The following is a 21,384-nucleotide window of genomic DNA, read 5'->3' as shown; positions in this document are numbered from 1 at the left end:
CTACATGGAAACCCAAAGATTATTGTAAGTGACAGAGATCCCATTTTCACTGGAAATTTTTGGACAGAATTATTTTCTTGTCTTGGTACTCAGTTAGCTCATAGCTCATCTTATCATCCTCAATCTGATGGGCAAACTGAGATAGTAAACAAATGTTTGGAAGGATATCTTCGTTGCTTTGTATCTGATAAACAGACACAATGGGTCAAATGGTTGCCTCTGGCTGAATGGTGGTATAACACTTCCTTCCATACAGCAACAAAAATGACCCCATTTATGGCACTTTATGGGTATCAACCACCATCCATCACATCATATTTAAGAGAAAATTCTAAGGTTCAAGCAGTGGAACATCACATCGAACATCAACAACAAGTCCTCCAACTCTTAAAGGATAACCTCGTGTTGGCACAAAATAGAATGAAACAACAGGCAGATCAACATCGCAGTGAAAGAAGTTTTGATGTAGGTGATTGGGTATTCCTACGGCTACAACCATATAAGAAAATGTCCCTAAAGCAAGCTAAGAAGGATAATAAATTATCACCAAAGTATTATGGTCCATACAAGGTGTTGGAAAAGATTGGTACTATGGCATACAAATTGGAGCTTCCTGCAGCTTCTCGATTGCACCCAGTTTTCCATGTTTCATGTTTAAAGAAGGTTATAGGTGACAAGCTCCCAATTCAAACAATATTGCCAGAACTTGATGAGGAAGGAAAAATTATATTGGAACCGGAAGCAATCACAGAAACAAGAACTCGACAGCTACGAAATCGATCAATTTCAGAGTATCTTATCAAGTGGAAGAACTTATCTGCTGAAGATTCCACATGGGAGGATGAGAATTTTATGCAGAAGTATCCAGAACTGCTCAAGCGTTGAGGACAAAACTTTTTTGAAGGAGAGGGGCATGTTGGGTCCCTATAATACTAGTGATTACCCCATTACTATTGTAGTTATACCCCCTATTTATATTGTTGTGCCCCTATTACCCCCATATTGTTATTTCTGTGCCCCATAGAATCCCTCTATTGTTATTTTTGTGGCTTTATATTATTATTGTTAGGTCAGCTGGATTATATTGTGACTCCTTAGACTCCTATATATAGAAAGGAGGTTTTGTCATTTGTATCATCCAAGAATTGTTCATTTATGTAATGTAAAGGAGGTTGCCCCCTCGAAGAGGCTGAATTCTAAGGCGTGGATCTCTCTTTTCTATCTTTTTGTGAGATGGTTTCATAACAGGGTCCTACTCCAAATGGTGTGAGGTCTAATTGGGATTTCACATCGAGGAGAGCCCCTTTATGTTGGTGTTATTTAGCACCGTCAACCTTTTGGTGCTATAAGGAGGGCCAGATGACAAGATTTTCCCATTGAGTCTGTTTTGAATCTATTACCTTAAATGTATCCTTTCCAAATCATATTCCCATGATGTTTTTATAAGGAGCTTGATTTTACCATCCCTACGTAAATCATTCATAACTTTTCTCAATTTAAGTTTGATGGCGAGAGTGAACTAATTATCCTCAAACACGTCTTTCAATTTATGCACTCTTTGGCTGTCTAATGGAACACATTGTAAAGATGTCATGACCAGATTGCTCACCGTCACATCTGAAGGTCAAGTTAAGAAATGGTGTCACACGTTACCTGCTTCTTTTATCCATTCACTCGAGCAACTTGTTAAGGAGCTCCGTGAAACCTTTGACATGTATGATTATCAAGATGTATGTGATAGCATTGATTTTCTTAGAATGGAACACGGTGAATTTGTAGAGGATTTTCTTAATAGGTTTCTTCACCTTTTCTATGAATTTCCCAAGGGATTTATTGATTCATATTTCATTATGGAAAAATTTTAGAATTTGGTTCTACCCTCTTTCCGATCTTTTGAATCTGAACCCATTGATGATTCTCTCTCCCCAACTTTGGCTAACCATGAGACACATCAATCCTCTAAGGATCAATCTATTATTCCTTTTTTTCCTTGTCCTCCTCCTTTTCTAGTACCAATTTGGGTGCCCCCTAGTGATGATAGTTGGGAAATATGAAAATTAAATTGTTGATCTGTCCATTCAACTTCCATCCAATTATTATGATCCATATCCTATGGTGGATAACGTGGAATGGTTCAGTAATTGCATGGAGCCCAAAGTGAAAGTTGATCCCTTGAGTTTTCAATATCATATTAATGCACATAAGTCCAACCTTGAATCTGATTCAAATGAAAACTTGATTGCCTCTACGGATAATTTAAAACCTCTACCACCTATGTTTCATGATTACTTGTTTCATGATCAGCTGGTTTTACCTACTTCAACACATAATGATATTCAACATGTTATTTTAAGTGGTAATCAAGAACAAGGTAGTTGTATTTCACATATATAGGAGCAAAGTGTTGAAGATGTATCTTATCTTTCCCCCCTCTTTCAAGATGATAAATTGTCCTTTCCAGCTAATCTCCAATCTTCTAATCTTGATAACCTGTCAAATGACCTTGAACCCCGCATTCAAGTTGAGACTTTGGATATCCATCACCATGGCATCTCTATTTCCATTAACACATATGGTGGTGAATATACAAACATAATGGGTGGTATCTTTTATTCTATGGAGGACTTGGATTTACAGAGTAATGATTCATAATCTGTTTCTTAATATCCATTTGTAAATTGCTATCCTAAATCCCCTCTAATTCATACATTTTTAGGTGCCAAACCTGAAAAGGTAAATGGTCATATTTTTGAATCTTTGGAAGATCTTGGTCAACCTGATTGTTATGTTGGTATGCCTATCTTTGACCATTATATTAATGACAATGATGTTGATTCATTGTTCTTTCAAGTTCAATCTGATTTAAGTACAATTGTTTCTCCTCCTCTCAAGTCTTTCAATCCTTCTTCACCTCTAGCACACTATTCATTGTACCCAGATATGTTTGATAAGTTTGTCACGCCAACATCCCCCCTAAACCCTTTTGACCTTTATTCGGTTGATCATGGTTGAAATCAAGTACATGATGGTGTGATACTACAATTAGAGGATGAAAAGTTTGAATATATTATTCATGATCTATTCAACTATAAATCTTTTGTAAGTCAGGAGGAATATGTTCCAACTCTGAATGATCAAGGGATTTTTCAAATTGATGTATCTCAATTTTCTATCCATAAAGATTATAATGTGTTTAAGCTTAAATATGATTAAACCAGTGACATTAGAAGTGTTTTCATTGATACATCTGTTGATAGTGGTGCATGTCTACCTGCTGATTTTTCTAAGCCACCCAGATTTGATGATCCACCATCAAAAAGTTTAGAGACCTATCAAGAAGCCGAGGCACTTCAACCCAAGATGACGATTATGTAAAGTTTTCACAATCCTGTCAAGATCTCCAAACTAAGTTTGATCCATACTTTCACACATAATTCTTTCCTTAAAATTCATCCACTGTTTATCAATTCATTCTTAAAGGAGTTTTGGTATTTTCAATCTGATGTCATGATCTCCAAGGCATAATTTCTGATCACATGAAAAGTTATTGTTTAGTTAGCTCCTTTTCATGTCAACCCCTTGAGCTAGACCGAGGGTTGGAAAGCCCATATTTCATGGATCCTTATGGTTTCAAGGCCTGTCATTTTGATGATCGAGATAAAGGACATTTTGGGTTGAAGGATTTTTCTTTGTTAAACTCTTCTTAATCTAACCATCTTATTATCTCTTTTGTGCATATTGTGAAGCTAATCATCTCGATGGATCATTTTTTCTGGTGGAATAATTGCAATTGCTTCAATCATTCAACTGACTGAAACCATTGTGTTATGACCAAGTTTGATTTGACACATGTTTCTAATCATTTTTCAACTCAGTATCCTATTTGGTTTCATGGATTCACAATGTCAAAAATTGTCTTGAATTCCATAAGCTTTCTTATTGTTGACATTGCATGCAACTGGATACAAAGGGAACAAATAGATAACAGATAACCTTGTAAGTTAATCGACCAATTTGATCATAATACCAAAGATTCTCGTTGTGATTTGAATGTTTTAACTGAGAATTTATCTTCTTATCAGTCTCAGGGTTTTGAAAATGGTTGTTATGAATATCATGATCCGATTATTGAATGGTTATAACAATCTTACCTGATGATATTCGTTAAAAATAACAAGTTTCAGCCTTTTCTGATGTTTGTAAAGACTAAAAACAAAGGTGAATGTGCATTTGCAGGCAGGATGCAAGGTTTGTATGATCGATATTTCAATCAACAAGGTGAAGCTCAAAATTGTTTAAAACTAGTCAATATGTCACATCCTTTTGGTGATCAACTAGACCTTCAGTTTATTGTAAAAGTTTTCAAAGATCTTATATTTTCTAATGCACATAGTTTTATATTTCTTTTAATTCCTCATATCTTTGTGGTTGAAGGTTGGGAATGGCGATGGCTACATTGGAAATACCATTACACTTAGCCTTGATCTTCTAGCTCATTAGGTTAGGAGTAGGCTTAGCTGCATTTATTTTCCCTTACATTGCATCCACCCTCTATCTTGTTGTCCATCAAGTCTTTGCATTTTTTTTCTTATCCTAACGTTATTTTTACATCCCGCCTACATTATCTTTGTCTTTTATTTATGTTTTTTGTTTCGTATTTTCTTTCATGTTTACTTAATAAGACTTTGCATGAAATATGTTTCTTTTGGCTCAAAATACAATGTGGCAAAAGTTGAAAGGGAAATTGTGATGATGAAAAATGCTTGGCATATCTGTTTCCTCTTCTCTATTTTGGGTTTATATATCTTTAAAGCCAATCATGTTTGAATGGAAAATATGACCCATTCAAATGGAAAGCCTTTGGTCAAACTATAAAACTCATATATATTTTAGGATCCTCATTCCTCAACTCAGCATTGTAAGTAAATAATGTTTTCTTGTTGATCCAATTAAGTAGGGAAAAGATAAGGGAAAATCTAAAGCAAGAAAAGTAATATCATAGGTTATATAAATAGTTCTTTGAAGGGGAAACCTCCTCTACATTCAATAAGTCGGGGTCCCTCTTTCACCCATTGAAAATAATAAGTTCCAATGCATAATCATATTAAATAAATAGATAAAGGGTGAAAGAAGAGAAAGGATTCCTGCGCGGGGAGGTGAAGCAAGTGAATTCACTGGGCTATTGTCCAAGCTCGATGTAAGAGAAGAAACACTTGTCCTCCTATAGTGAATTCGTCGGGGTACTGTCCAAGCCTACTGGCAGTAGAGAAACACCAAATATGAAACTCATATTTTGAATATCTGAAACTCACTACACATATTACCCTTTCCTAGATTGAAATAATTGTGATATGGAAAGCCTTGATACATGTTTAACTAAGTAAGGGAATGGAAGGGACTATATCTCTAACCAGGTTAAATAGGGAAGCCAAGGTAATTGGTATGATGGATCAATACTTCCTGAAAGACTAATACTTTTCACTTAAATAATTAAACCTAAACAGAGAAGCTAGAGTTCTACTAGTGTGGCGTTAAGTGTTGTCACTACGATCAACACCCTTGAAAATGTTGCTCACACTTGAGTTATGGAGCCTACTAATCATCTTATGGTTTGTCGTCTTAATGTTACTCCATGGTCATTTGACATTTTGTAAGGCGTTTAATTCTTTTTCTTATTTTAAACTAGCAAGTCACTTGCACACACATTCTTAGTGTCCAATGGGTTCATGAGCACACTTCTTTTATGCAAGCTTGAAAAATAATAGCACCATCCATAGAGACAATTTCTGTGTGATGTTTAGTTCATGTTGATAGACAGTGTGAACTTGCATTGACAGTATCCCTCACTTTGGTTGTATTTTTACTTATATTACAGTAAGTTTTCTCAGTTGTCGCTTTGGCACACTTCCATTCTCACAAGTGTCGCTTTCACATTCACAATTGTCACTTTTTCTTGTTTTCACTTTAATAAGTGTCATTTTCATGTTATTTTTCTATAACATTTGTCACCTTCTATTTTTTTACATTTTGCAAGTGTCATTTGCATTTTTTCCTACTGTCATAAGTGTTTCTTTGCAATTGTTTCTAGGTGAGTAATTTTCATAAGTCCTATGCATTCCCTTGGATTGTATCAATGGAATTCATGTGTGTGATCCATGTTTGAGTTGTGTTCAGATGCATTTCTCTCTCATACTCTATTGATTCCACACTTACCCATTTTGGAGGTCTTCTTGGTCTTCCTACCTCACAGTGCATTATCACTTTCTAGGCTATGTAACCTAGCCTTTGGTTTCCCCCCTTAGTGAAAAAGCACACTTCAAGACAACAAGGACGTCCTCCCATTTTAAAAATCCCACTTTGGAAAAACAAGGACATTCTTGCCTCCAAAATCTCACTCTGAGAGCCTGAATGACAATGAGTGCACTTCAAGACTATGAGTGCACTCCTTTGGATCGAAGAACTTTTCCCTCCTTAAGAGCGCATAGTGCACCCATGAGGCATGAATCCTTTGAGCACAAGGTGCACTCTTGAAGCACAAATCCTTCATCCTTCCCTTAGATTGGATGGCATAGTCACAAAGCTTGAAGCTTTGAGCGCACTCCTAAAGGCTTGAGTGTTCTCATTCATCCCTTTGGCATGCGTAAGATCACCCCCTTTCCCATGAGCACATGAGCACACCTTGAAGGTCTAAAGGCCTGAATAATCACTCCCTTTTCTATTTGAAGTGTGATCCTGCGCCTTATTAGTCTTTTTAAGAACATGAGTGCACCTTGAAGGCCTGAAGCCTCACCCCTTCGTCTCTTCATAGTGCGCCCTTGCACACTTGATGTTTTTTTTCCTTGTCTTGAGCACACAAGCGCACCATGAAGGCCTCTTGCGAGCCTTAACCTTTCACCACCTTCAGTGTAGTAAAAATGAACAAAGGAGCCTTCCTAAGCCACTGATGAGTTTGGTTGTGCCTTCCTAATCAAGACTCTTCCTTTAACCCTCTCATAGGCCTATCATGAGAAGATCATTCCATGAGCTAGGTAGTGATAAAATAGATGTTTCAAGACTGATCTTGCCTTGTCATGAATTGTTTTCATTGGTAGGAGTAACTTCCTAGCATGGCAAGGTGATGCTCAGTAGTAGATAGCAAGGAGAAAGTAAAGAAACACCTACAGAGAAGAAGCACTAAAGAGAGCTATCATGGAGATATGAATCAGATCATGGACTAAGATAGAAAAAAGGCACTGCATGATAACTCATAAGATTCTGATATTTATCAAAGACCCTTTGGAGGGTGAATATGAGCAATAAAGTGGATCCTTCATGAAGATGAAGCATAGATCATATCTATCATCACGAATAAAAAATGAAGCAACAAGGCAAACAACCTCGCACTGCCACCTTGTCATGAAAACCATGTCATCATTTCCAAGTTGTAACTTGTACAAGTGTCATCATAATGGTCAATGTGTGTCCATGTGTCATGCCGCATCATCATGTGGGATGTAATGATGTATTTTCAAGAAAATGACAAAATGTGATGTAAGTCCAAGAGTCATATGTGGAATATGAAAAGTCACTTTGTCATATATGGACAAAATGTCTTTAGGAGAAGTCCAAAAGTCATTAGAAGTTCAAGAGTTGTTTAGAAGTCTAAAGGACACACTAGAAGTACAAGAGTCATGAGGGTAATCCAGGAGTCATGAGGACATGAAAGTTCATACCTCTTGTTATAAACAGGGTCTTAATGATGGCTTCCCTGTCATTTGGATCTACTCCTAGTTTAGTGATTAATTTTTTGTACTCTTTATTTTGGATATGCTCTACTCTAGAAGTTGCCTTTTCCTATTTTACTTGATTGGAAACTTTCTCGAAAAACTTTTCTACTTTTCTCACTATCAAATAATGTTTTCTCGGGTCACTATAGATCATTTCCCCTACTTTTCTATGCAAATTACTCTTGTCGGGAAGGGGAATATCAACCACATTAATAGATAAATCCAATGTATTGAAATTTGGATATGAAGGAATAGATTGAGTAGCAGGATGTTTAAGAGAAAGCTTTAACTGATCTCTCTCTAAGTCCTGGCATAGAGAAGTCTTGTTTGTTAACTTGAGGTTGCTTGAGCTGTTAGATGTGTTTCCATACTAATTCTCATTTTATAACTCATTTCTTTAATTTGTTGATAACGCTTCTGCAAATTTTCACATGGAGTCTCCTCTATTATGAATGCTACCAAATTAGTGGAGATCAAAGAGGAAGTAGTGTGTCTGGGATTTCCTAGCTGCATTTGAAAACGAGGCTCAATTGGTGGTCCTTTTGTTAATTTTATTTGTGTGTCTTCTTCATCCCCTATCTGAATTTTAGTACTCTTCTGTGACTGGGAATCCTCCATCTCAACACTTATCTTTTTAGGATAAATCATCTTAAAACACTTCTCTTTTACCATAGGGGTTTCAACATCCATTCTTTGTTGCACCTTGCCACATGGCCAAGTTTATGGATTTTCCATTTTTCTCAATTTCTAGAATGCCTTCATGAATATAAGGTGAAAAACTAATTTCCACCCTTTTGTTAGAAATTATATGGTGCGGGTCATATTGCCACTTTTATCCTTCCTCAAAACCAAACTCCTTCATCATCATTTCCACCTATGTAAGGGATTGTCTGATGTTTACAATAAATGGCCCTGCAGTCCTCTCTAGTTTGAAAATATACCCTTTAATGCATTAATAAAATGTACTTGGTCAACACTGAGACTCTTCCCTATAAATTCAAAAGAAAATATTCTCATAGGCAAAACGGCTAGTCTTGAAATGAAGGTTGGGTGTGCATCTTTGTGAAGTAGGTCAAAATTTCCTTGTTTCACTAAAATGCACGCCCAAGCTTCATTTATTGGCTAATATGATTGATTAAAACTGTATATTTTTTATTTAATTATTTTACACATTTTACATTGTTATATCTTTACTTTGAGCTTAAATATTTATACTTCAAATTTCATATAACATTTTAAGTTTTGCTTCGACTTGCCTTACGTGAAAGTTGTGTATAAGTGGAAAACATAGTTATGTAGGAAATTTGTCAGACACGATGCAAGGTCATATCCTAAGGTTAGGAATTTTCCAATCATGTCCCATTTCAAATTTCATTACCAAGAGTGTAATTTTTTTGTCCTAGGAGTGCATATTTGTTTTTACTGTGATCATTGGAAGATATCATTAATTGCTATTCCAAAAGAGTTGGATTTCAGTGTATAATATTTCCTTTATGAAAATTACTATGGTATGTTGCATAAAATGGTTCTATATTTAGGTTAGAATGATCATGTCACACAAAACTTAACTTTAACCCTATGAAATCAATCCAATTTGGCATATTCTTGCACAACATAAATTTCTATGTGAAAAATTAATGTTAATTATGAGTAAAAAAAGTGCCCTCTATGTTGAATCATTCAATTTGGCCTTGAAATGAAGGTTGGGTGCGCATTTTTGTGAAGCAGGCCAAAATTGCTTTGCTTTACTAAAGTGCATGCCCAAACTTCATTTATTGGCCAATCTGATTTATTCAAACTATAGAATGTTTATTTAATTATTTTACACAATTTTAATTTATTATATGTTTACTTTGACCCTTAAATAATTATGCTTCATATTTCATACAACATTCCAATTTTTTCTTCAATTTGATTTATGTGAAAGTTGTGTATAGGTTTTTCTTTAGATTGTTGTTGGGTAGAACATTGTCCTTTTAATTCAGAGAAACAGTTCCAACTCTTCACATTAATTGTCAATCCAGGTAGGTTTTGTTATTGCAAGGATATTATGTAAAACACATGCAAGGTAAAATGATAACTAGTGCTAATGAATCTCAAATTCAATCGTTGTAGTCACACTCTCAAAAATTCAACACTGAGTGTTACACTCTTCAAACATGTTCACACTCTCAAAAAATAAACACACAATGCGGAATAAAACCACTTTGTCACACTTTCACAACAAATTTTCATGGAAACCATTCTCTCAACAAATTCTGAAATACGCATTCAAATGAAATGAACACACCATCAAACTGTAACAAAAATTAAATAACTGTCACTCTAACAAAGGGACTCCAAGGCCTATGTTGTTACAAAATACAAAAGTTAGATTTATGTAATCGTTAAAACATGAAAAATATTGATAGTAATAGTAATAACATTCACACATGGATTATAACTGAGAGGAAATAAATCAAGCAAATACAATACCTTCCTAACCAATTATCCCTTCTAAGAAGGAGGGTCTTACCTTCCTAGCAGGGATTGGTACACTACAAAACACACAAGCTAGTCAACAGAAATGTATGGTGCCACGAATGATTGAGATTTCATGAAACATACATGATTACAATTTCGGTGCTCTCCCTCTCTATCACTGTCTATATGTTTCTATATGTATATATATCACACATGTACACAACACACCTCTTTATAATTTCATATTACAATGATAAGATCATCATGTGAACCTCTTGATTCTCATGTGACCTAATTTGAAAATACATATTAACAATTTGATAGAAATTTCCAAGCTTTGGACAAAGTTTTAACAAATTTTCCAAATTCTAATAATTATCAATAGAAAATCCTAACTATTTCAGCAAAATTTCACAATTTTTTTTTGGGCTCTAATAGGCCCCCAATGAAAAAGTATGGCTTGTCCTCAAGCCACTTAGTATTCCTTATATCCCCATGGATATGTTAACCTATGTCCTTATTGAGGTTGTCTTCAAGCTTCTAGTACAAAAGTTGTAGGGTGATCAGGGAGCCTGGTTTCTCTGGAGCTCTTAAAACAACCTAGGAGGATAGTGGCACATCCCCCCTGTCCATAGAGACATGATCAAAAAAATAATCCTTGCCACCACTATTTCTCTCGGGTCGAGTTCTATGTCTATTCCTAAACCTTTACCCTGATTTTTGCTACACCTTCTCTTTCCTCTAGCGAGCGGTGGCTAGATTTCGATCCTCTAGCCTTCTCCATGATTTACTAACTTTGTTAGAATTGTTGCATGTTTTACATAATTGGAATGACATTTAACTATAACTTAATTGAAATTTTATTATGGTATATATGTGCACTTTGACATGATTTAATATGATTATGGTTCTGTTTCATATGTTGTAATACTATAAATATAACAAAAATATTGAATATTGCATGAAATAAGTGATCATTTTTCATTTTGAATGTTATTTTTTGTAGAACATAGGTCTTCCAGAAGATCTAGTTAATCCTGAGATTGATTCAGATTATGTTGGGTCTGGTTTATACATTCAAGATGATGATGATTAGGTAGATGGAGAGGGCACCAAGGGATGAAATGATGATGATGAAATTGATTATGATCATGAGAAATCTATTAATAGTATCCAATAACATTAATCATATAGACTCCATCATGGATTGTTATTGATAAATAATTATGATGCCTCGTTTCATGTTTATTATCAAATGTATCATTTTCACCTGTAGTACCATATTGAGTTGCATCATTTTGAGTTATATCATTTGGATATGTATTATCTGGGCTTGCATTATGTTCAACTAGTCACAAACCAACAACTTTGTTTATTAATAATATAAAAATACCAATTATAGTTAAAAAACAATTATCTTGTTATTTTATTCCAATGTTGTGGTGTGCTCTATAACTATAAGAAACCCGAAATAACTTTTCTATGGAAATCTCTATGATGTGAATCTAGGCCTACATTATGTGTAGCTAGTCACAACCAACAATTTTGTTTATTAATAATATAAAAAAGCTAGTTATAGTTAAAAAAATTGTTGTTAGTTTGTATGGATGTCCATTTACCTAAATATTTTTTATAAAGGTTGTGCTATAAAATATTTCAAATGTAATTTGACTTACTCTATAATCATATACATTATTTAAGAGGCATGATATAATTAACTAATTTAATTGAAATAAAAAATATTAAATTAATAAATGGAAGCTATAAAGGAAGCATCATGAGTTCTTAAAATGGAAGAAAAATGTGGCTCTAAAATGGAAGTAAAATTCGACATTAAATTGGAAGCCATACTTGGAGCTATTATTGGCTCTAAATAGGAAGCTAAATTGGTTTCTTAACAAGAAGCAAAATTGGAGGCTAATTAAGAAGCAAATCCCAACACTAAAAGGAAGAAAACCCTAGACCTAAAAAGGAAGAAAACATTCCAACTAAAAGGAAGAAAAACATGAGGCTAACAAGGAAGCAATTTTGGAAGAAAAAAATGAAGCAACAATGGAAGCCAAACTAGAAGAACACTAGAAGAAATATTGGAAGCAAAAATTGGCGTTACATAAGAAGCACAAAAAGAAGAAATTTAGGTAGCAAACAAAGAAGTAATAATTTAAGCATTACTAGCATCCAAACTTGCCATTACCTCTGAAGAAAAAACATAACCAATTTAGGTAGAAAACAAAGAAGTAATATTGGAAGCAATATTAGAAGCCAAACTTGGCATTCCCTAAGAATAAAAATAAGAAGCCATTCAAGTAGTAAACCAAGAAGTAAACCAAGAAATAGTAATGGAAGCAATACTAGCAGCCAAAATTGGCGTTAAATGAGAAGCAAAAATAGAAGCAATTCAGGTAGAAAACAGAGAAGTAATAATGGAAGAAATATTAGAAGCAACAAAAGACACTTTAATGGAAGCCATATTAGAAGCTAAAGAAGATGCCATAATGGAAGCAAAGCTAGATGCAACAAGCGATGTCATATTGGAAGAAAAACTCGATGAAACAAAGGACATTATAATTGAAGCATAAATTGGCGTTAATTAGTGATCCAGATTGGATAATTATAATATTTTTCATCCATATTGATGCATTCAGAGTGGAAAAAGTGGAGGAATCAAATCACGGGATCATTTTTACCGGTGGGACCTAGTTTGGCAAAACAAGGTCTGAAACCTTCTAGGAGTCTTTTGAGGCATCAAACAACATTTTTTGGGGATAGAACTTTGACACTTTATCATAACACCTTTTCATGCTATTCTATACACATAGATATTTCTAATGGCGTAAGAAGTGCGTCAATTAGAGTTCATATGCGAAAGTTATGCCACTTAAAACTTGACCTTCTTGTTTTCACCACCATAATTTGGGAGGATACCATAGTAGCCCCATTGTTCATGGCAAATGGGCTAGCCATGTGATAATGATGTGAAATACTCTAGAAGATTCTATACTGTAACTCTAGTTAAAGTTTGAGGTAGTTAAACATAACCACTAGTAGGCTACAGGGCTATATTATAACTAGGCCACTAGGAGGAAGAGGCGTTCAATTCTTTCAAGTGCATTTGTTCCATAGCTAAGAAAAAGTATCCAAGAGGGATATAAGGTATAGAACACAAAGAGGATTTGTGCACTGTAGCATCCCATAGGCTATAGGCCATACTTCTTTGTACTTGCAACAATATTTCCAGATAGAGAAAGAGAGCGGAGTGACCTCACCTTCCGGCTAGATTTTTCTCCCGAAAGGGTTTCCTAGAGAAAATATTGTGTCTCATGTGTGTGTGATATTTTATTTTTCTGTTGTCAATTTTCTACATAATGACCATTCATGTGCATGCACTATCTACAGTAAAATCTATGGATCTAGAAATTTAATAAAAGAATAATAGTGTAAAATTTCATATTTTTAATATGATATCATCAAATCTATTATGACAAACTGTCCACTAGAATATCCATGAACGTTTATGGATCATATTGGTATCAGAGTAGGTTTATTTTGGTATTTTTTGGATATTTATAGGGGATCTAGATCGATGGGGCCAAAAATCGTAAAACCCTAATCATGGTCAACGAATTTTTGAATGACCCTCGAGATCCTGTACAGGTGAGGTTTTCACGGCTATAACAAAAAGTCACATATACAAATCAAAATGTAAGCCTCATTATAGTGGCCCTGAGCAATAAGCTTGGGATATTTGGAGAAGATTAGGGTTCAAATGCATAAGACAAATCAGAAGGGGGATTAGGAGATTAGGAAGAAATGAAGAACCAACCAAGGAAAGAACCTATAAAATATCAACCCGATTCGAGTGTCATGAATTAATCACAACCCCTATTTAAAATGGAAGAAAAAATTGATATCGAGCCACACCATGACGATTTTGATGCTCTAAAGTTGGATCAGTGCTTGCAGTGACTGGAAGTTTATTTCAACATCCATCAAATTGAGGAAGGAACATATATTTCATTTGTGCAGCTGAAATTGGAGGGTCACACACTAGCTTGGTGGGAGAGCCACATAGAGACCCTGAGGTTGGGAGAGAGCCTCCAATGACTAAGTGGGAGGACTTCAAAACCCTCATTAGGTCATTGTTTTACCCTATTGGGTACATAGAGAACCCGTGGATCCAGTGGCACTACTTCAGAAAAAAGCTGGGCCAAAGCATGCAGGAGTACACCACAAAGTGTAGAAAGATGGACATAATGTTGGGTATCTCCCCAAAGAACCCAGATGCACTCCTTAAGTATTTGGGGGGTTTTCACTGTCATCTACAAGAGAAATTTATGTTGTTTAAGCAAAAATTAATGAACAAGGCTTGTGTACAAACATAATACTTGGAGAACGTAGGCATAAAGAGAGTGCAATCAACTGGATCAAAGAAGAAGGAGAAACAAGATGCTTCTAAGGAGGGGAAGAAGAAGAAAAAAGGGGGAAAAGATAAAAATACAACAACCATAGCACACCAATGCAAAGATTCTAGAAACCACTACAACATTGATGGCCATACAAAGGAGAAGTATTAGAAGTTTCATCTAGAGTGTAATAGCCCTCGTGAAAATTCCATGTAATAAAAATAAATAAAGGAAAATAATAACCACAGATGATGGGACACTTATTTAAAGCTAAATGTTGGATCCTAGTGATGGGGATCACTTGTGATTGTTTATGGCTAAGGAAATTGGCAAAGGAAATGGCTAAGGCTTTGGAAAGGCAAAATGGAATTTTGACACATTTATTTATGAAAATAATGGAAATTAGGAGATAAGGGATGTGAGAGGTCTCAAGTTGCATGTGAGGATGAAATTGAAGGAAAATAATGGAAAATGAAGAAAATAGAGGCCTCATTCATAAAAAGGCTTCAGGGGATCAGTTGGTAACCTTTTGTCAGTTCAATTTTCAAGCTCTCTCACACACACTTGGAGACTTAGAGTTTTCTTGGAGCACTCTTGGAGGGTGTGGCATACTTGGATTTTTGGAGCAAGAAGGAAAAGGAAGAGCAGGAAAGTGCAAGAGGGCATCGGGATCAACAACTACATCATATTTTCTTGCAGGTACCAAGTTGAATGTATGTTTCCTTCAATAGTTTTGGCATGCATGGAATATTCATGTGGGTTTTTTGTTGTGATCTATCATTGGCATGGAGGATGGTCGGGATTGATAGTGGATTTCCTAGACTTTCCATTTCCTGGATAGCCATGGTGATTGTGGGTTTACTTTCATTTTTTTGTTTTGGTTGGTTCTCATGTTTCCTTAGCTTGGGTTGAATTATTAGCCTTTGAAGCCCTGGTTGGACAAACACTTTGGAAGTCCTGTAACAACTTGAGTTGAGTTAGTAGTCCTGGAATCCTTGGTTGAACAAATGCTCTGGAAGTCCTTAGTGGGTTGAGTTACTAGTCCTGGAAGCCCTAGTTGGACAAATGCTCTAGAAGCTCTTAATAAGCTATGGGTTAAGATACTAGTCCTGGAAGCCTTGGCTGGAAAAATGCTCTGGAAGCCCAGGAAGGCTTGGATAGAGACCAATCTGATAATGGTTTTGTGATTTCCTACCATGAGGTGGAATCACTATTTGATGGGTTGAGGTGGATGGCCTCTGGAATCCTTAGATGAGTTTTGATTGATGTGTTCTCTAAGATCCCACATTCATGCTTGGAATATGGCAGGAGGGTGAATGGATGAAGAGAGATTTGGCTCAGACATTCTATGGTTGGGTGGAACGTGGAAATCCCATCCCGGGTTTGGATTTTGCATCATTAATGAAACATTATTTCTCCTTGTATTTCTATGATAATTTTGATGGATTGTATATGGTCTATATGGATGTTCCTTCATGAGTATTTTTGCTTCTATTATGTTGGTTATGTATTTGTTTTATGACCACAACCATGTGTGGCTCTCATCATGTGTTTACTTGTAATTTAATGATCAATGTATCTATGACCTAATGGATGGAATGGTAGTTGATGTGTTGAGGCATCAATGATTCTTAGCAATTCTTAGCTAAGTATGATACCCCTATGCTCAGAAGTATTAATTACACTTGTATATTACACATTTGCAATATAATTGATGAAATGCCTGTTATGGCTAGTAGGGGTCTAGTCAAGGTCTTAAATACACATTTACTTTAATATTATCATTTCCATGTTATTTTACTGATTTGAGGATATGGTTCAATTCTGGACAGTGACCTAGGCTCTAGGCTTGAAAAAGTGGCTCAAATCCCAGAGTCATTGGCATAGCATTGACAACTTTGGTCATTAGCAGGCAAGCCCGTGAGAGCGACTTTGGGTGTCTCGTCGCTCCCTTGCCCATAGCATGAGAGTGATTGTGCCCTAAGAGATCCAAAACATCAGTGGGACCCAGGGACTGGCTATTTGAGTGGCTGACATGTCTCCTAAGGGTCTTGTAGCTGATAATTAATGTATATATGGTGTGTTTCTGTCGGTTCCACTTCCTTAATGTGACTTAGGAGGTCGAATCATATCATAGTGTCCTCTCATCACATGCTTACCCTAGCTGGCCAGTTTCTTGGGTAGATGTGGGAGGAGGGTGTTACAAAGTGGTATAATAACATGGTTCACCCCTCGAACTGGATGGGCTATGCATTAGTCATGCATGCATGTTAGTTGCATGTGTGTATCTCACCCTTGCATTCTATGTGCTTGTTGCATTTGCATGATGTTATTCATGGTTAGAGTGATGTCTTCTGAAATTTGAGGTGTTATTGTGGAATGTATCATTGTGAGTGTATGACTGGTTACATGCTGATTTATGTTGCTTACATGTATCATTGTAGTATGTTGGGTTGCATTATTGCATGTTTGGTTACATTCTGGTATGCTTGGTTGCATGTATCATTCTTACAGGTTTGATTTCAAGTATGTTTCATTCATGCTTGGTCATATGTGTTTATGCATATGTGTGGATGGTTATGCATCGCTTATGCATGTTCATGTTTGCATGTGGTCAAGTGTATAGTGACATAAGGACGGTGGTTTTCATGCATGAGGTCGCAGTGTGTGTTGTTGTTGAGTTCATGCATTGATGACTAGACCCTATATTGAATGACAGTTGCATGTTCATATGGTTATGTTTTATGTTTCTATATGCTATCATGATTATGTTATACATGTATCATGTTGATTTGTTGATCTTGCAGAAAAGGTATCCTCCTCGAACTATACTAAGGTATGTTGATTTATTGTGATTTGTTTTAGTTGACATGACACACCTTGCAGGAAGAGATATCAAATGGCTAGAAAGATTTTTGATTGCAAAGACTCTCCCTATGAATCAGAAGAGCAGTACGGTGTTGGGAACTCTTCAAACTTGGCAGTGACATTGAGAAGTTTAAAGGAAGAAATAAGGAGTTGTAAGGCAGATAATGGCATAATCATAAAAGCACAGGAAAAGTTAGCAAAGGTAAATGTAGTCATACTTCAGATCTTGTCAGAATTGTAGTGACAGGGACCGCCTTGGATCAACCATGAATAGGAGGATAGAACTAATGGGGCATATGGTAGTAGAATGCATGGTGGTCACCGATCAAATATAGATGACACAATCAGAGATGGCAGATTGTTGGACACTTTGGATAGGAGAAGGGATAGACATAGGTATGACTCTAGTTCTAATTCATATAAGCACTATGATCGTCATCAGTATCATCCTTACATGAGGAGTGATAAGGGGTATTTTCTAGATGAGTTTAAGAAAGAAAAACCACCTAGTTTTTTGAGGCCAGGAGGTAATTCCTCAAATGAGATTATATTATTCATTTAGGCTCTTCATTATTATATACATGAGGGAGTGACTGTTGAGTTTCATCTCTCGATGAATCTCCATTTTCTCCATTATTTATTTACATTATTTACTTTTTTTCACCCAATCCCTATGATTAGGTGTTAACATTACCCCCCTTAATCTGAAGGGATGTTGGTGAGTCCAAGTATCGTTGTGAATCTTTAAAGCTTTGCTCTTCCAAGTGCTTTGGTGAAGATGTCTGCAATCTGCTCATTAGTGGAACAATGGCGAAGATGGATTGTTTTGGCCTCAACATGATGTCGAATTAGATGATATTTTGTATTGATGTGATTTGTTCAAGCATGGAACTTTGGGTTCTTGGAAAAATTTATTTCCAAGGTATTTTCAATCATGAGTGGAGTCGAATGTACTTGTTTTACCTGCAAATCTTCCAAAATTTTCCTGAGCCACACAATTTCTTTTGTTGCCTCAGTTGCTGCCACATATTCTGCCTCTGTTGTGGAATCTACTGGAACTGATTGTTTGCATGATCTCCAGGAGACAGCTCCTGATCCAAGACTCATAGCATAACCATAAGTAGATACCCCAGTTTCTTTGTCTCCATCGAAGTCTGAATCAGAGTATCCAATCAAGCTTAAATCTCCCACCTGTGTATACTTGAGTCCAAAGTCTTGAGTTCCCTTCAAGTACTTTAGAACTCTTTTTTGCAGCAGACCAATTTCCATCACAATGCTTTTGCATAAACCTAGACATGATTCCAACAACAAATGAAATGTCTAGTCTGGTAGTATTCAGGTAGTTGAGACTTCCTTTTGTCTATACTTTGTTGCATCCTCAAATTCTTTTCCTTAAATGGATGTGAAATCTAAGTTTTGTTCCATTGGAGTAGTCAGAGGATTGCATTCAACCATGCCAACCCTGTTCATCAGATCTCCAATGTACTTCTTTTGAGAAAGGAATATGGATTTCAGATGTTGAGTTACTTCAATACCAAGATAGTAATGAACATAGCCCAAATTAGTCATTTCAAAAACTTTCCTCAATTCCTTCTTTATGGATGCAATGTAGCTCTCATTGTTCCCTGTCATCAAAAGATCATGTACATATACCACAAGATATACAACTTTTTTTCCAACTTTCTTAACAAACGAAGTTGCATCATCAAGATCATAATGTTTGAAATTGAGTTTCAGAAGATGCTCAGTTAGTTTTTCATACCAGGCTCACGGTGCTTGTTTGAGGCCATACAAGGATTTCACAAGTTTGCATACTTTATGTTCATGTCTTTTCACAAAAAATCATTCAGGATGGGACATAAAAACATTCTCTTTTAGATCTCCATTCAAGAAAGCAGTTTTTACATCCATTTGATGGACTTTCCAACCATTTTGAGTTGTTAAGGAAAAGAGTGTCCGGATGGTAGCCCATTTTGCTGTGGGGGAAAAAGTCTCCTCATAATTGACCCCTTCCTTCTGTGCAAAACCTTTTTCCACAAGCCTGGCTTTGTGATTGTCAAGTGAGCCATCAACATTATACTTGTTCTTGTAGACCCACTTGTAGCCAAATGGTTTGGTTCCCAATGGACGATCAACCAGCTTCCAAGTGCCATTCTTTAGCAAGGCATCATACTCCTTTTGCATTGCTTCTTTCCATTCATCATGAGAAGCATCTTCTTTGAAGGAAGTTGGTTCAAAATCTATAGACAAATTCAATTCACAATCATAAGAAACATCCATATCAACAGGTGAATTAGAATCATCTACATCACCTCCATTTTGTCGGGTTTAATTTCTAGTTCCTGTCTTTCCAACCTCATTAGGATGAACACTTTCAAGTGTCTTTGTCAGCCACTTTGGGGGACCTTTTTGAGATGGTCCAGGCTTCTCAATTGATTGATTTGGGACTAAATCAAGATTGAGTCTCCCAATTTTTTCAATCACATCACTCAAATTATCATCCATTGTTGGAGTTTCATGCAGGGGAGAGAGTGCTTCAGAAGAAGATTCCATGGGTTGATCTAGTATAGGAATCCCCCCTTCAAGATGTGGAATTCGATTATCAAATCCTTGAAATGAATTTTCATTTGCGAATCTATCTAAGTGATCAAGTTGTCGCTCAACAACATTTCTAGTTTTGGATGATTCAAGAAAGATTACATCTCTAGATACAAAAAAAAAATTATTGACTTCATCATAGAGATGGTATGCTCTGGAGGTGTTTGAATACCCTAGGAAGATACACTTACGACTTCTTACACCAAGTTTTTTTCTATATACCTTTGGTATCAAGGCATAACATGTGGAACCAAAGAACCTGAGATGCTTTATCGAAGGAATGTGTCCATACCAAATTTCATAAGGATTCTTGCTTCTAATAGCATTAGATGGAAATCTATTCTTTACATATACAACACATAGAACTGCATCAGCCCAAAACATCAATTTTACATTTTTGAAAAACATCATGGGGCACACCATATTTAATATTGTCCTATTCATTCTTTTAGTTACTCTATTCTGTTGGGGATTATAGGGCACAATTGTTTGATGTTTGATCCCATTTTGGCGAAGATATTTTTAAAATTCATTTGAAGTGTATTCTTTTCCATTATCAGTGCGAATAGAGCCAATATGAGACTGTGAATAATTTTCAATCCATGTATGAAAGTTCTTGAATGTTTGAAAAGCATCAGATTTGTTCTTCAATAAATAAACCCAACACATTCTGGTGTAGTCATCAATAAATTTCATCATATATTTATTTCCATTTGCAGAAGGAACAGGCATTGGACCACATAAATCTAAATGAATGAGTTCAATTTTTCTATGTGCTCTCGAATGTGAATCATGAAAATACTATTTGCTATGCTTTCCTAGAATGCAAGCATCACATTGCTTAAGTTTCCTAGGAATTGTAGGCAAACCAGTAACATCATTTTTATTCAACAAGCGGAGGTTGTCATAGTTCAAGTGTCCAAATCTAGCATGCCATAATAAACTTGATGGAAATGTACCTTCATCATAATGAGAATTGTATGAGAAAGTTTGTGCATGAGAAGAGGTACCCTGCAGCTTGAGAATCCTTTCTTCTTCTATCCCTGTCATGACAAGTGAGTGGTATGATGCTTTTCTTACCTCAACCTTTCCATCAAACATGTGAATGGAGTGCCCTTGCTGGTGGATATGGACCAAGGACAATAAGTTTCTCCTCATTTGTGGGAGATATAAAACATGTTGCAAAAGAAAGTCTGGAAGACCAGGCAATTTGAGCCTGATTATGCCAAGCCCTGATGGCTTGAGTTTTGATTTTTCTAGAAAGTATACTACTCCATCAACATTGT

This window comes from Pinus tabuliformis, chromosome 4_2, assembly GCF_031772625.1.
Source record: "Pinus tabuliformis cultivar Carrire ecotype Pingquan chromosome 4_2, CPIR1, whole genome shotgun sequence".
NCBI lineage: Eukaryota > Viridiplantae > Streptophyta > Pinopsida > Pinales > Pinaceae > Pinus > Pinus tabuliformis.
This window is presented reverse-complemented; position numbering follows the sequence as displayed.